Source organism: Cygnus atratus, chromosome 13 (genome assembly GCF_013377495.2).
Source record: "Cygnus atratus isolate AKBS03 ecotype Queensland, Australia chromosome 13, CAtr_DNAZoo_HiC_assembly, whole genome shotgun sequence".
NCBI lineage: Eukaryota > Metazoa > Chordata > Aves > Anseriformes > Anatidae > Cygnus > Cygnus atratus.
This window is the reverse complement of record NC_066374.1, coordinates 12849226-12862971: the sequence shown is the minus strand read 5'-3', so window position 1 is coordinate 12862971 and position 13746 is coordinate 12849226.

The following is a 13746-nucleotide window of genomic DNA, read 5'->3' as shown; positions in this document are numbered from 1 at the left end:
CCAGACGACGCCTGCCTAATGACTAACGAATGGAGGCTACCTGAATGGTTGCAGCACCCTCCGCAGCATCAGCGAAACGGTGCAGAAAGCGGTTGCGTGGCTGGGAGGGACCCCAGCACCTCTGAGCAGCAGGACCCCTGGGAAAGTTCCCACCGGGGAGCCGATCTGTCCCCGTGCTTGGAGCAGACCCGGTGTGTCTCTCTGGTAACCATTTTGCAGACCTGGCTTTCATAGGTCACCTTTTGACTCCTTTTAAAATGAAATCAGCAACACTGGGATGAGTCTGGAGCCCTGTGGAGCCCAAAGCTCCTCAACAGCTGTCCTCCTGCACAGACACAAATCAGTGCAACTTCTGCTGTTGCAGGGTTGTGCCGAACTGCTACGGCCTTTCTGCTGCAGCGGGAGGCAACAACCCTTGCAACTGCTGTCACGCAGGACCGTGCACTGTCCCTGCAGCACACGTCACCGGGTCGCATCCCAGAGAGCAGCAGGGCAAAGCCCGGCTGCAGGGTGCTGCTTTCAGGAGCCCTGCAGCTGTCAACATACACAGAACCAAAATCCTCTCTGCGGGGAAGGCGTTGCAAGGCATGTCCTGGCTGAGCCCTGGCCGTCCTCGGAACCCGCTGGCACAGCTGGATAACGCCAGACTCGTGTCGAGGTTGGGATGCCTGTGGCACTGATGGCTGGAAGCTCTCTTGTGCCAGTTGTCCCCATGTGCCACTACCTGTGGCCAGTACACACCAAGGCTGTGTCCCCTGGAGCTGTTTGCAGAGATCACTCACAGATTTACAGTCATTGCTGGCATTTTTGTGTTTTCCTGGGACCTGCCACACTCGTGATAATTTCTGCTGCTTTTGGTTGAAGGCCAACGTCAGGAACTCCCCTTTTCCCCCAGCACTGTGGATGTAGTCACTCTGGGAGGATAAGTTGTGCTGCGACTGCTTCTGGGCAGTGCATTTGCTGCTGGCATTGCCCCATTTGTTGTCATCCTCAGAGGTGTTTTATGGGCATGTGTTTATTTTGGTTCAGAAGAAAAATAAGTCTTCCGTATTTGTGTTTTAAACAAATCCTCCCCACCAGATCAAGGTGGGCTAATTCCTTGTGTGGGAAGGTGAATGCAGTGAGCAGTTCCCTCCAACGTGGCTCCGTCTCCCCATCACCTAACCCACCATCTCCCTCTCTCCAATGGCAGCTCCTTTGGTTTCTGAATACGTACAGACGAAAGAGAGAGAACCGACAAAACAAATTTCTCAGATCTCTCTTTACAAGCATCTATTCTCCCCCGGAGAGATCAGCGGTAGGTGTTGGAAAAGGGTGTTTTGTATCAAAATTGTTCACACGGGGGATTCACAAGCAAGGGTGACCTCCCCATGCTGGAAACCACCTGGCGCACCGCACAGAGAGCTGCACGGGAGGAGGGAGGGAGAGGGAGTGCAGCTGGATTTGGGCTCTGTGGGGGCCAGGGCTGCAGCCAGAGCACCCGTCTGCCCAGCGCAGGCGTCAGTGCCAGGGCACCACTTGCTTGGCAAAATCCCCCATCCACCCTGGAGATGGGGAGCAGGATGGGCTCATGGCATACACGCAGCTGTGGTCTGGTCAGAAACAAGCAGCAATGCTTTAAATCACGTGTCATGCCTCAAGCAGGGGGTTGTGCAGCACCTTCCTGCTGCTCTGCAGCTCAGGCTGATGGTGCTGGCCCCGGGATCTTTTGTTGCTGAGGAGCCGATGGGGGTGGAGGGAAGAGGGGGTCTGGAGTGGGGCTGAAAGCAGTTCATCCTCTCCAGGAGTGAGGAGATGGGGAGGCTGCACAAGCTGCTATTTCACCTGTAATTAAAAATCGTAGAGCTGGATGTGATGCTGTGCAAAATTAATGGGGCTGCGCTGTTTATTTACATACAAAAAAATATGGGTGCTTATTGGGAGTAATGAATTGTGAATAAACGCAGCCATACACTGAATTCTTAAAATACAGAAAAATGTATTCTGTATAAATGTATGAGAATAACGAGAAGGCTATCACAGAGCCATTTCCCTCAGGCCCTGCACGCCCCACTCCGAATTTCCACACGGAGGACCCACAGGCGGAGGTGACCCAGGCGGTGCCGCATGCTGCCAGGCGTCCCTGCGTCCAGGTAGGGTGTTTGTGCTGCCCTCGGTGGGTGTCTAAGCTGGGACACCGCACCTGGGTGCTCGTTGCTGAGACAAACAGTGGAGAGCTGAGGCACAGCCGTGGCTCAGCCCGTGCTGAGATCCTACCCGGGGCGGCCACGCCGCACTGGGCTCTGCCAAAAGAATAAGCTGGCTGCCAGGCCCTATTCGGCACGCACCTAGCCTCCCGTTGCCGGACCAGGCAGGAGAAGCACGGTTTGCCAAAGCAGTTTCTCAAACGGTCAGAGATTTTTTTTTTGCAGCAGCAAGAACAGGGCTGCTCCCTCCCACCGCGCCCTAGAGCTCGGTCAGGGAGAGAGCACGAATTAAAATGAACGCTGGCTGGCTGCCTCGGTGCCCTTCAGAGTGCAGCGGCTGTGCTGGAGGCATGCGCTTGCAGGGCTGGCTCCGTGCAGAGCCTGCAGCTCGCCGGGCCCGCGGCCGCTGCTGACTCACGCACCGTGGTGCACGCTTCCCCGCACCGCCCGGTCACGCCATTGCAATGCACTTTTTTTTTTTTTCCCTTTTTTTTTTTTTTTTTGTGGCTGACAGAATGCTGCATCGGCTGCCGTGCGTGCAAAGTGCTGCCTGCAGAATTTTAACTCCCTCCCAAGGCCTTTCAGGATGTCACTGCCCATCTGGAGGGAGTCGTGCTGGCTCTTTATCAAGCGTCACATTGATTTTAAAATTACTTTGATGGCTCTTTAAGGCAGTGCACTTTTTGTGGCCCTCTGCATTTGTCAAAGATGATCTCTTTTCCTCATTGCGGAGCAGAGGGGTGGCATTATCTGCTTTTGCTGCATTGATTTTCTGTAAACAGAGGGTCATATTTTGGATGGGGATAGGAAAATCTGAAATGAAGCAGCTGACTCTCACATTTCCCCCAGAAACATTCAGCTGCTGAGCAGAATGTCACTTGCTAAACGCGCTCTTAGGGCAGCGTTTTCCTTCCCAAGCCATCTGAGAGGTGGATGAGATGTTGCTACCGTCTTGGTGCTGTGCAACCCGCAAGGTGTAAAAAAGGGGGATCGGGGCCCCCACATCACTGCCTTCTCGTTCTTTGCTAAACCTGGCAAACCGTGCCCTGAGTCCTAACCCCTGGATGAGCCTGTTTGACCTGGCTGCTTTTCTGTCACTTTTGTACCAAGCTGAAGCACAAACCAAAAACTGCAGAGGCAACATCTGAAATTAAGATCTAAAGGCGACTCATTCTGTCACCTTCTGCAGACTGCAGAACAGCATTTCCTTAAGGACAAATAAAATCTCTGTGTCTGTACACTCAGCTGTTAATACTGTAAACGAAGTACAATGTTTTTCAGATTATTGAATCATTACTGTCAGTAGAACAAGCAGCTCAAGCAGGCTGCCAAGGAGGAAGATGAAAGAAATCATTAATTTCACGTTACTGGTTCATGCACAGATTTCTAAGTGGGGGTGATTAACTACTGGATCAAGCCACCGAGGGGAGCGGGGGCTTCTCAGTTTCGTATTGTCTCCAGAAGAAGCTTGGCTGCCTTTCTGCAAGAGCTGCTTCTGCCAGACGGAGTTGTTGGCCTCAGTGTTAGTGCGACTGGATGAACCATAGCAGGAGCCCACGACATGCAAGAGGCCAGTGGAGACAACCTAATCGTCTCATCCACCCAGAAGGTTTGTCACAGGCTCTTAAAAAAGGTCTGGGTGTTAATGCACATTCTGAATATGCATAGGTCAGTTCATTCAGTTCCCTTTAAATAAATACCTTTCAGCTGGCACCAGCCACTGGGCTGGTGATTCTGTTCCCTGCAAATGTGGGTGCAGAGGGGTGCAGCACCTTTCCTTGGCGTCTGAAAGGTGGGAGGGGGGCAGCAAGGTAAATCTACTTTTCATTAGGGTCAGCTGTTAAAATGAGCTTTCACCCTGCAGCAGTGGGTGGAGGACACACTGGCACTGCTATTTGCATCCCCAGCACTGATGATTCCCGCAAGCAACTGAGAAGGAGCAGTGTTAGCACCTCTCCCATCTCTCTGGACGGCTTTGTGGGCTGTGTGATGCCGTGGTGAGCCATTTCACATGATGTTGTGCCATGTCGTGCTCTGGGACTTGCTTCAGTGGTGTCAGGGAGGGCTCAGTGGGGTGATCAGCCCTTCTGAGGCTGCCCCTCAAAGGGCCCAAGCACCCACCAGTTACCCCAGTACGTTGCTTGTGGCTAATGGGGTGGGTTCTCCTTGCACTGGGCCTTTTCCGTTCAAGCTGGCTTTCTAATGAGATGAGAGATTTCTGCATCAGCCGGTGTTATTGTCTCTCCCTGGGATCCAGCCCTGGAGCAATGGCTTTCACCGTCCTGGGGAGAAAAGCAAGGGTTTTCTCCCCGAAATATCCCTGTAGGTGCTTGGCTACCAGCAGTTCCTAGCCAGGGTAGGGGATTGCAGTTGAATCTTCCCCATCTCCACCACAGCCCTACACAAAAAGGAATACCCAGTTCTTTAAAATTAGGCAGGCAGATGCTCTGCACCTCCTGTGGCTCCCATTGCCACAGTAACAGTGTGTTTCACGCTCCCTTTGGCGTGGCCACCTTTATTTTAGAGCGAGCAAGCTGCTCCCAGAGGGCAGTGAGCCCCAGCTGCCTTTCATCACCATCTCTCACCCTGGGACGCGCGTCTTCCTCGCGGACCTCACACAGGGGCTTGGCCATCCCCTGTGCTTGCACGCTGCTCCAGAGCTCAAAGCCTGGGAAATGTCTCTGATTAATTGATTAATTCTCAGGACTGCTAATTAAGCAGGATGTACCTCGGATTTGCTCAACAAAAGGATTTGGTTACAAGCCTTTTTTTTTTTTTTTTTTTTTTTTTTTTTTTTTTTTCTTTTCTGCGAGATTTTGATTTGCTCAGCGGGGGCCTCGCTCATCAGTTGGCAGCCAGCTATGAAACCCTCAAACGCACGGCGGCTGGAGACACGGATCACACCGGTGGGGTGGCTCTTTCTCAGCTCGGATGCCCGCAGTGAGGTGCTGAGTGGCTCCCTCGGGGTGGGAGGAGGAAGGTGGAAGCAGGACAGAGCAGTCCTCGCCGCAGAGGGCTCGTGGCAGTCCTGCCTTTGAGAGGGGTGATGGACAAGGTGTTTTTTTGTTTTTTTTTTTTTCAGAACAAAATGCTTCTGGATGCATTTCCGGATCAAATCCCAGTGGGTTTGATATCGTGACATTAAATAGAGGTGTTGAGATTCTCCCCTCACACGCCAAGCAGCAGAGACACGCAGACATCTCATCACATCCCAGCTCGCTCTCTGCCCTCAGGGGATGAAATCTGCTCCCCTGCCCCATCTGGTCCCCGGGGAAGAAGGTTGGGCTGGGACGTGCAGAGCACAGGACACGGGGTCCTCCAGCCAATTGCTGGCATGGAGTGCAGAGGGTGAGTTGTTCCTTGCACATTATTTACCTGAAGCTGTAGTGGATCTGCTCTTTCCAGCATAGTCACGCCTTTGGCCTCAGAATAAATGCAAAGATTAAAAGAAAAAATTAGAGGGGGGGAAAAAAAAACATTTATGGAAGGGATATATTATATGTGCTGGCCAAGATCTGCTTGGTATTCAGAACTGGAGGAAAGTAGGAACCTTAATGTTTACATTCGTACCAACTGAGGCTTTAATTTAGGCAATATAATGCAATCTATCTTTCTCTGGATTTTAATAGCTTTTCTATTATTTTGCTCCACGGATACTTGGAAATGGGAGCTCCTTTACTACGTGACTATTTAGACCAATAAAAGAGCTATTTACTTAACACATTAGTTTGCAGGCACCCTTCTATGAGTCTGCGTGTGGAGGCTGCCTGCTGTCCATGGCTGTGTGTATGAATATGCATAATTAATAAATGTTATTTGCTGGACGAATATTCCTGAGTGTCTCGGCTCTCCTTGACCGAGAAATGCTGTCTTTCTGAGATCTAATGGAAGGTTTAGACTTTTTAATTTATTTTCTTAGATTAGACTCAGAAAATAACCTTATTATTCTAATAGGTAGATTAGTCCCTGAGGAAGATATGAATAAATGGAAAAGTGATAGGTGAAAAATAGGCCAGAGCTGCTATTACAGAAGAGTCTTTCTGACCTTTTAATTTTTGGTTCAAAACCATAGGAAATCAGACTCTGTGAGCATGCAAAATGCAGCCAGTCAGCCGTGCTGACCCAGTAGCTGTTTTTCGGTGCGAAATGATAGAGTTTCTACCAGAGCAAACATTTTCTCTGAAAATACACGTTAACTGCCTGTATTTTTAAATCTATTTCAGATTGCATCCACTCCTTCAGTTCAGTGCAAGAGTCTCGCCACGTTCCGGGCTGTACACGCTAGATGGAGCCACGGAAAAACCAATGCTGCGAGTGCTGCCCTGCTCCCCAGCCGCTCCCACGCTCTTCCCTTGGAAAACTGGGGGTCTTTCAGCAGCAAAGCCCCAGTGTGGCTGTTTGGGGCTGCTGCAGGAGCAGTTTTGTTGGAAGCGAAGCGTGCCATTTGACTATGCTGATGTTTGTCAGAGTTTTAGCTGGGAAAAAAGCCTTCTGTTTCCTCAGCATCAAAATGTTGCATTTTGAGCGCGTCCAAGCTCCCTGCTCCTTTTCGATGTTACCTGTGCTCCTGCTCCACACCAGCATGCCGTGTGCACACGGGAAGTGCTTTGATGCACCATAGCACCCTCAGCAAGACAATCTGAAGGCACCCAGAGCCCTCTTAAAATGTTCGAGTCTGATATTAAAATGCTGGGACTGATATTTTCAGCCTTCCAACCACCTCCCATGCCCAGAGTTTCCTTGGCTGGACGGTGCTTGTGTGTAAAGGCCAAGGTATGATGGCAGCAATGCAGTCTCCTTTCCCTACTCGCAGGGCGAATGTGAGGAAGCGCTGATAAAATCTCAATGCACTGATGGAGCCTTGGGGAGGTTAAACCCTCAGTGCGCTGTGCCATGTCACATGGCTGCTCCGAGGGCCCTATTTCTGTAATGACTGCTTTCACCAATGGCTTTGTGGGAAAAGAGTGGGGCTACTACTAGAGCAAGGCTGAAATCTGTGTAGAGGTATGAGAACTTAGCCCATTCTGTTATTAATGGTCATTGCAGTGCCGCATATGTGAGGCCTGAATGATAACGTTAGCAGGCTGTTTGCTTAGCCGTGTTACGGTACAACGGCATCTTTGTTGCAGCTTTGATGAGCTGTCTGTACTGCAGCTCTGTTAAGGGCTGCTTTTTTGTCTGTAAGGAAGCATCACTTCTGTTAAGGCAGAAATATTTCCCTCTGCACGGCAAGAAAAGAAAAGCCGAGCAGTGGTCTTGTCAAGTGCTGTTCCACTGATAAAACAAAAAATAGGACAAAAGTTTTCTCCCGTCAAACACAATTATATTCAGAAAAGAGTAGACATCTCCAATTTATTTCCACTTGCCTCCGTGCTTTTTTTTTGTGGGTGTGCCCCCAGCTGTGTAAATTTTCAGAGGGGCTCCAGGTCTGCCAATGCGACTCCCCAAAAGACGTGTCACTGGGGATAAGGAGCTCTAGCAACAGCCTGGGAGGGCAAAGCTGACACCCAGCATTTTATTAGTTAAATAGCGGGGAAGGGTTTCCAGCTTTTCAGCTGCATGGAGACACAGCAGCTCATGCCGGGCTCACCTAGCTGGGTAAGCACCGGGCTACATTTTGGGGACAGAAGTTTGGAGCCCTGACGGTGTGAGCAGTGGCCCTGCTGGAATGTGTGGCATTTCGCAGTCTTTCTCACCTCTCCTGTTCTCCCACAGTCATTTGCACACCTTTTGTAAATCAGAAAAAAAAAAAATAATGGCTGACTAATACTTAAACAAAGCATTTCTGTATTCTGATACAGTGGGGACTATACAGGCTGGACTGACCAGCCTGGCTCAGGATCAAATTTAGAGCAGCCTTTAGTTTCTGATGAAGTGCTTGGACAGGTGATGCTGGAGGCAGAAACAGAGACCCGTTTGGAAAAGGATTTCCCTTCAGCATCAGCCACATCTTGAGTCCACCAGAGAGCCAGGGAGGTTTATTTAAGTCAGAGATGGAGACTATTCCAACAGGAATGGATATGCACACCAACCACAGCGCCTCCCGGTGCCCTGATCTGCAGGGAGAGGTTTCCAGGGCAGACAGAGCCAGTTGTGTTCAGAGGCGGTGCTGTGGTTTGGAGGGGCACACCGGGGCTGGTGTTTGTTAGAGATTCCCTGCACACTGGGCACCATCGGGAAACAATTTTTCTCCTCCTTGGATGTAATTCAGGCTCTCCAAAGCCCCAACTCAGTGCTGAGAGCCAGAGTTGTTTCCTGTGTTTCGTTCCCCACTACTACAGTGAGTTTAGTTAGAAAAAAAAGGCAGCAGGGCTGGCAGAAGCTGCTTGTTGCAGGAAGACACAGCAACTGAAAGTAGAAACTCTGCTTTTTATGGCTCTCGTACCAACGTTTCCTGTTCAGCCTAGGAGTAGCAGCTGTTCTCCCAGTTTACAACACACAAACAGACCGCATTGTTTTCTGATTTGCCTTTTTTATTACGGCAGATATTGGATGGGTAGCTATTGAAAAAAAAAAAAAAAAAAGGCAAGGAAAAACCAGCCCAGCTGGTTCACTTTCAGGAATCCGGGCACCGTCGGCACTCAGCACATGCTCTGGTAGGCAAACCCCCCAAGGTGCACCCGCAGCCAGCGCCACTCCGCGGGTGCGCGGGAAGGGGGCTGCGCATGGCCGGGCTGGTGGCAGAGCCAGCCTTTGGGGCAGGGTGTGCCCGCGGGTGGCTGCCTGGGCTGGCGGTCCCTGGGGAGCCCAGAGATGCCCCCTGAGCCAGGCTGAGGACCAGCTCGGTGTGGCTCGATGGGAACACAGCAATCGAAAGGGACTTCTTTGCAGTTGTCAGATATGGCTGCATTAATGCGAGGGAGCAGAGAGCTGAGTAGGCAGGGGCCATTTTAACAAAGTGGTAACGCCTTTGTCTTTTTTTTTTTTTTCTTTAGCCAAGATCACACCTGCAAATGGCTGAACTGATTTCTTCGCCTCTGTGTCAGGTGCTTAGAGGGCAATTGCTTCTTCGGCTGATCCTCCTGCAGTAAACAGAGGATTTTTTAAGAGCTTTCTCAAGCTCATCTATCCTCTCATCTGGTCTCACGGCATAGCGAAGCAAAGGGGCTTCTGCCACAGCTTGCCAGGTAGGCTGCTCTCCAGGGCTCTCCTCTGCCTTCTGGTGACTTGAGCGCTTGTGAATTCAAGGCAGGTTATTAGTTCTTGCTGGAGGCAGAGGCTGTGTCAACATGCTGGTTCATTCAGCACATAGCTCTGGTGATTACAGCTCAATCCAGCCTTGCAACACTGCTGCTGTTCCCATCCGAACCTCCCCTGGGACCAGGAGGTCACAGCAGGTGCTTCCCAGGTGGAAATTAGCGTCACTTTGGGAGCAGGGATTCAGTCGCCGCAACCGTCTTGTGTGCACCCAAACTGGCTGCAGACTGTGGCCATCGGGGGAGAGCAGTGAGTGCCAGCAGGCAGTGAGTCATCTCGCTCCCTTGGTATTTGCCAGGCCTGGGTGGGGTTCTTTAGAAATGCCAGTTCACTTCCAGAGGCTCGTAAATCACTGCACTTATACGAGCTTCAGTTCTGCAGACCCGTGTTTCACAGCCACGATGGGGTTCACAGTTAATTAAAGAAAGAAAGTAAAAAAAAAAAAAAGAGGGCATGTGAAAGCAAAACCCAAGTGTCTGTAGTAATCACCCAAAGAGCAAAAACTTTCACTCGTCCTTCAGACGACAAGGAGCAGAGCAGAGCAGCTGCCCCCGGAAGCTCCTGCCTCCCTCCCTTTACAGCCTGGTTTCCTTCCCCTCGGCAGCGTGGCGACGTGACTCTGGACAGCATGTTCCTCACGTGCTGGCACTCTCGCTCGGCTGCTTTCACAGCCCGTGCCCTCCCTGCAGAGCGGCTCCTCCAGGGCTGGGTAGGAGAGGAGCGAAGGTTCAAGACGGCCTGTTTGAAAGCCGAAATAGGTGACGCTTGGGGTCCTGTCTGCTGCGCGCACCTGGTGCTCCCAGACACCCATTGCCTCTCCTGTGAGCCCTCGTTCCCCTCCAGTGTTTCTGCCTTCACCGTTATGTTCCTTCCCTTGCAAGTCCAAAGAATAAAGCTGTCCTCCCCACGCACTCAGGCATTTCTTCTTTTCCTGAGCTCTGCAGTGCAGAGTTATTAATAAAAAATCACAACGTCATGTACAGCCCGCACCATCACATCTGTCAATGTCACCACAATGCAAGATTGTGTGTTTTTTTTCCACCTTTTAGTGTCTCTTTGCTGCAGCAGTTGTTTAAAAGGAGGGGGAAGCTGAGAAGTCTGGCCCCACCTGCCAGAAGCGATTTCGGTTCAGGGTGTGGCACTTTGACATCACTTGTGGTTATTAAAAACTGTTAATTGCCAAAATGCAGCTGCTAAAAATGAAATATTTCTGGTACTTTAACAGTATGTATCTTAATGAGATGGCAAACTGGTCCTGATGTGCAGCGCTTTTACGTAAAATGTCATTTTCTGAGCTGCTCAGAAAACTGGCCTTACCACTCGTAAGACCAGCAATATTCAGCAGTGACCATTTGAAACAATATCTGCTTGAGTGGAATTAGGTTTTAGAGAGTTTGGCAATATTTCTCTCGGTCAGTACTGTCACAGAGCGATACAGGAATTCGGTGCAGGACCCTCTCACCAGAAAGCTGGATTTCATCACCCAGGACACGAGTGCTGGGCAGGGTAATGGTGGACCTGGAGCCCCTCTGCCCTGGACAAAAACCTTCTGAAGAAAATTTTGCAGCAAGAAAATGCAACACGAGAGCATGTTAAAGACCAGGGGATAGGGAAGGAGACTGAGCAGGACTTTACGGTGGTGTAAGGGTGAATCTTCTGCACACATTTTCTTTCCCTGTTTTCCTTAGGGCTTATCACAGTACTGATGGGAGCTGCAATGAATTTCCTCCCAGACGCTCCCCATAACAGTGCTTGACTCGCACTGTTGTTAGTCTTGCAGCCTTTAACAGCAAGAACAAGAATTGGTTGTAGCTCTCTAGCACCTCAGAGGATTCCCTGTGCCACGAGATGGTGTCGGGGAGGGGTTGCAGCATCGTCCCGAAGCACCAGGTCCCTCAGCAGGGGATGCAGAGGAGTCCCGGGTCTGCAAGTGGTGCAAAGGTGAGACTGGCCCAGAGAATGACTGCAGTGTTAATTATCCCTCTCGGTCCTGGCACTAGAGACCCAAATGCTTTTGAAACACAGCCTCCTTCTGTGCATATATATATATATATATTGTCACCGGGGCACAGCTCTACAGCCTTGTTTCTGCTCAGCACACAGATTTGCTCCTGCTACAAAGCTGCGGGTAGTCGCGTGCACGCTGGCGGTGCTTCTGCAGAAGGCAGGCAGGGCTGTTGCCATGGCTGGTCCCCAAGGGGATGTTAGGGACCGGCGGGAGCCAGCAGCAGCCTGCATTTCGGGGAGCCCAGCCGCCCGCACGGGTGATGTTGCGGGTGCCCTTCTGCGCAGCCGCTGCCGGTGGCAGCTGTGCTGTGGGCACAGGCTCGCGGCGCTCCCAAAATGGGACCCAAATGGATTTGCTGGGAGCGAGCCAATGTTGAAATTAGAGCGTGACTGTTGTGTCAATGGTGAGGGTAATGACAGCCCTGGACCAACTAACTGTTCGGGCAAACAGCTGTTGGGGAAGGTTTGGTGGAGTCGGTGCTGCTGGCAGTAGAGAAGGGGCTGTGGTGGGACTGGAGGCTCCTTTCAGTCCTCGGTCACTGGTACATGAGGCTACCTGGGAAACTCAGCACTTAAAGGGGTTTAAAACCTGCTGCTCTTTAGATGGACCCTGGGAAAGAAAGGGGAAATTGGTCTGGACAGGAGGCAGGATTTAAAGGGGCTGAAAGGTCTCTTCTGAATGAGAAAATCTCTATTTTTCTCGTGCTGGCCTCTGTGAGCGGTCATTTATTTCCCAGCTGGAGGGCTGCACAACGAGTGCAGCAGCATGAACTCATGCTCCGTGCTGGAGTCGCTCCTGGTCACGGTGTTTGCAGATGCCCTTTTCTCCTGGGGTGGGACAGATACGTCCCCCTGGAGCCACCAGTCCTGCCCTCCTGCAGGTGTATGTTTGGCAGCCCTGTGCAGTGTGGGGTAGCAGAGGTATTTCTTCCTCCATCTTACAACCATCTTGCACCACGTGATATTTTCTACTGTTTTATTTAGTAGTAAAGAGCAAAAGGACTCTTACTGTCCAGAGCCTGATGGGATGAGTGTGCTGTGGTGCATAGCGAGTTTAATAGGAAGAACAACAAACCTACCTGCTCCCTCACAAAAAACACATTGATATCCCTTCCCTCCAGACTCGTGCCAAAGACACAAACCTCTCCTGCTCTGTAATTGCTGCCCAGGAGGTTTTGGGACACAAATGAGAAGCTGTAGACTGGGTGGGTGCTGTCTGGTCCTCTCTGCTCCCCTCCCCTTCCCCGGGGCAGCCAGAAGCATGGAGGCCCATTATATTCCTTTCTCTTCTCCCTGCAGCAGGATTGAAGGTGCACCCAGATGGTCCTCTGCTTGTCCCTGGGATACACAACCCAGCTGCATATCCAGTCTCCAACACGGGCTCTCCACTACCACCAGCTAAGCAACCTGCTGGAGTGCTGCAGTTTTGTGCAAACCCCAGACCGAGTTACCTGAGAATGGGCACTGCCAGGCTGCCTCAAACGGATGCTCGGAGCAGATCACACATTTCTAAGGCACGCAAGAAGCTGGGACGTAAAGCAACTACACAGCCACCCACAGAGAGAAGCCTGCCTCTCAGCCTGCTCCACTCCAAATACGGGCTCCAGCGTGAGTCAAAATGAGGGACACCAGAAAATAATAGACTTCACATGAAGAAGAACAATAATTTGCAGCTGTAAATCACCTTTCATCTACAGATCACAGAGGCGTCTCAAGCACTCATTAAAGCCACCTTGCAGCATCCCTGCCCCATAACTAGCGCGGGGCGATGGTTATTCTATCCACTGGCATGCAGCCACATGTCCTTGCAGGCACCTGCAAGAGGGAACTGGCTTGCAAGGTTGGTCCTGTTCCACCTCTCACAGCCACACCGGAGGTGCCCGGCATGGGCGTCACCAACCTGTGCCAAGGTGCAGGCGTGTGTCCCCGGCACGCGGAGGGGGCTTAACGTCCGCTTGCACAGCAGGCAGGTGAAGGTGAGCCAGGGTTTTGCACCAGTGAATGGACAACGGGAACAGAACTCAGTCAGGATCTAATCCGCCAATGCCTTGGTTTCTTTTTTCTGTGGGGCAATCAATGTTTAGCTGGAAGAAAATTTGAGCGAGAAAGGTAAGTCCCGCCAGAAACAAGGAGCCACAGCAGGCTTGTAATAAAGTACGGCAGAAAACTTTCAAACCTAAAGTTTTCATAAACTTACGTGTGTTTATGTATATATATATATAACGTATACCTATAAATATATACATATATATTTATTTATTTACAAAATATTTTCAAAAGTGCTAGAGTTCATTAACCTTACTACTTATCTCTATAAAGGTGGAGAGACACCCGAAGTGCTTGTTAACCGGGGCAT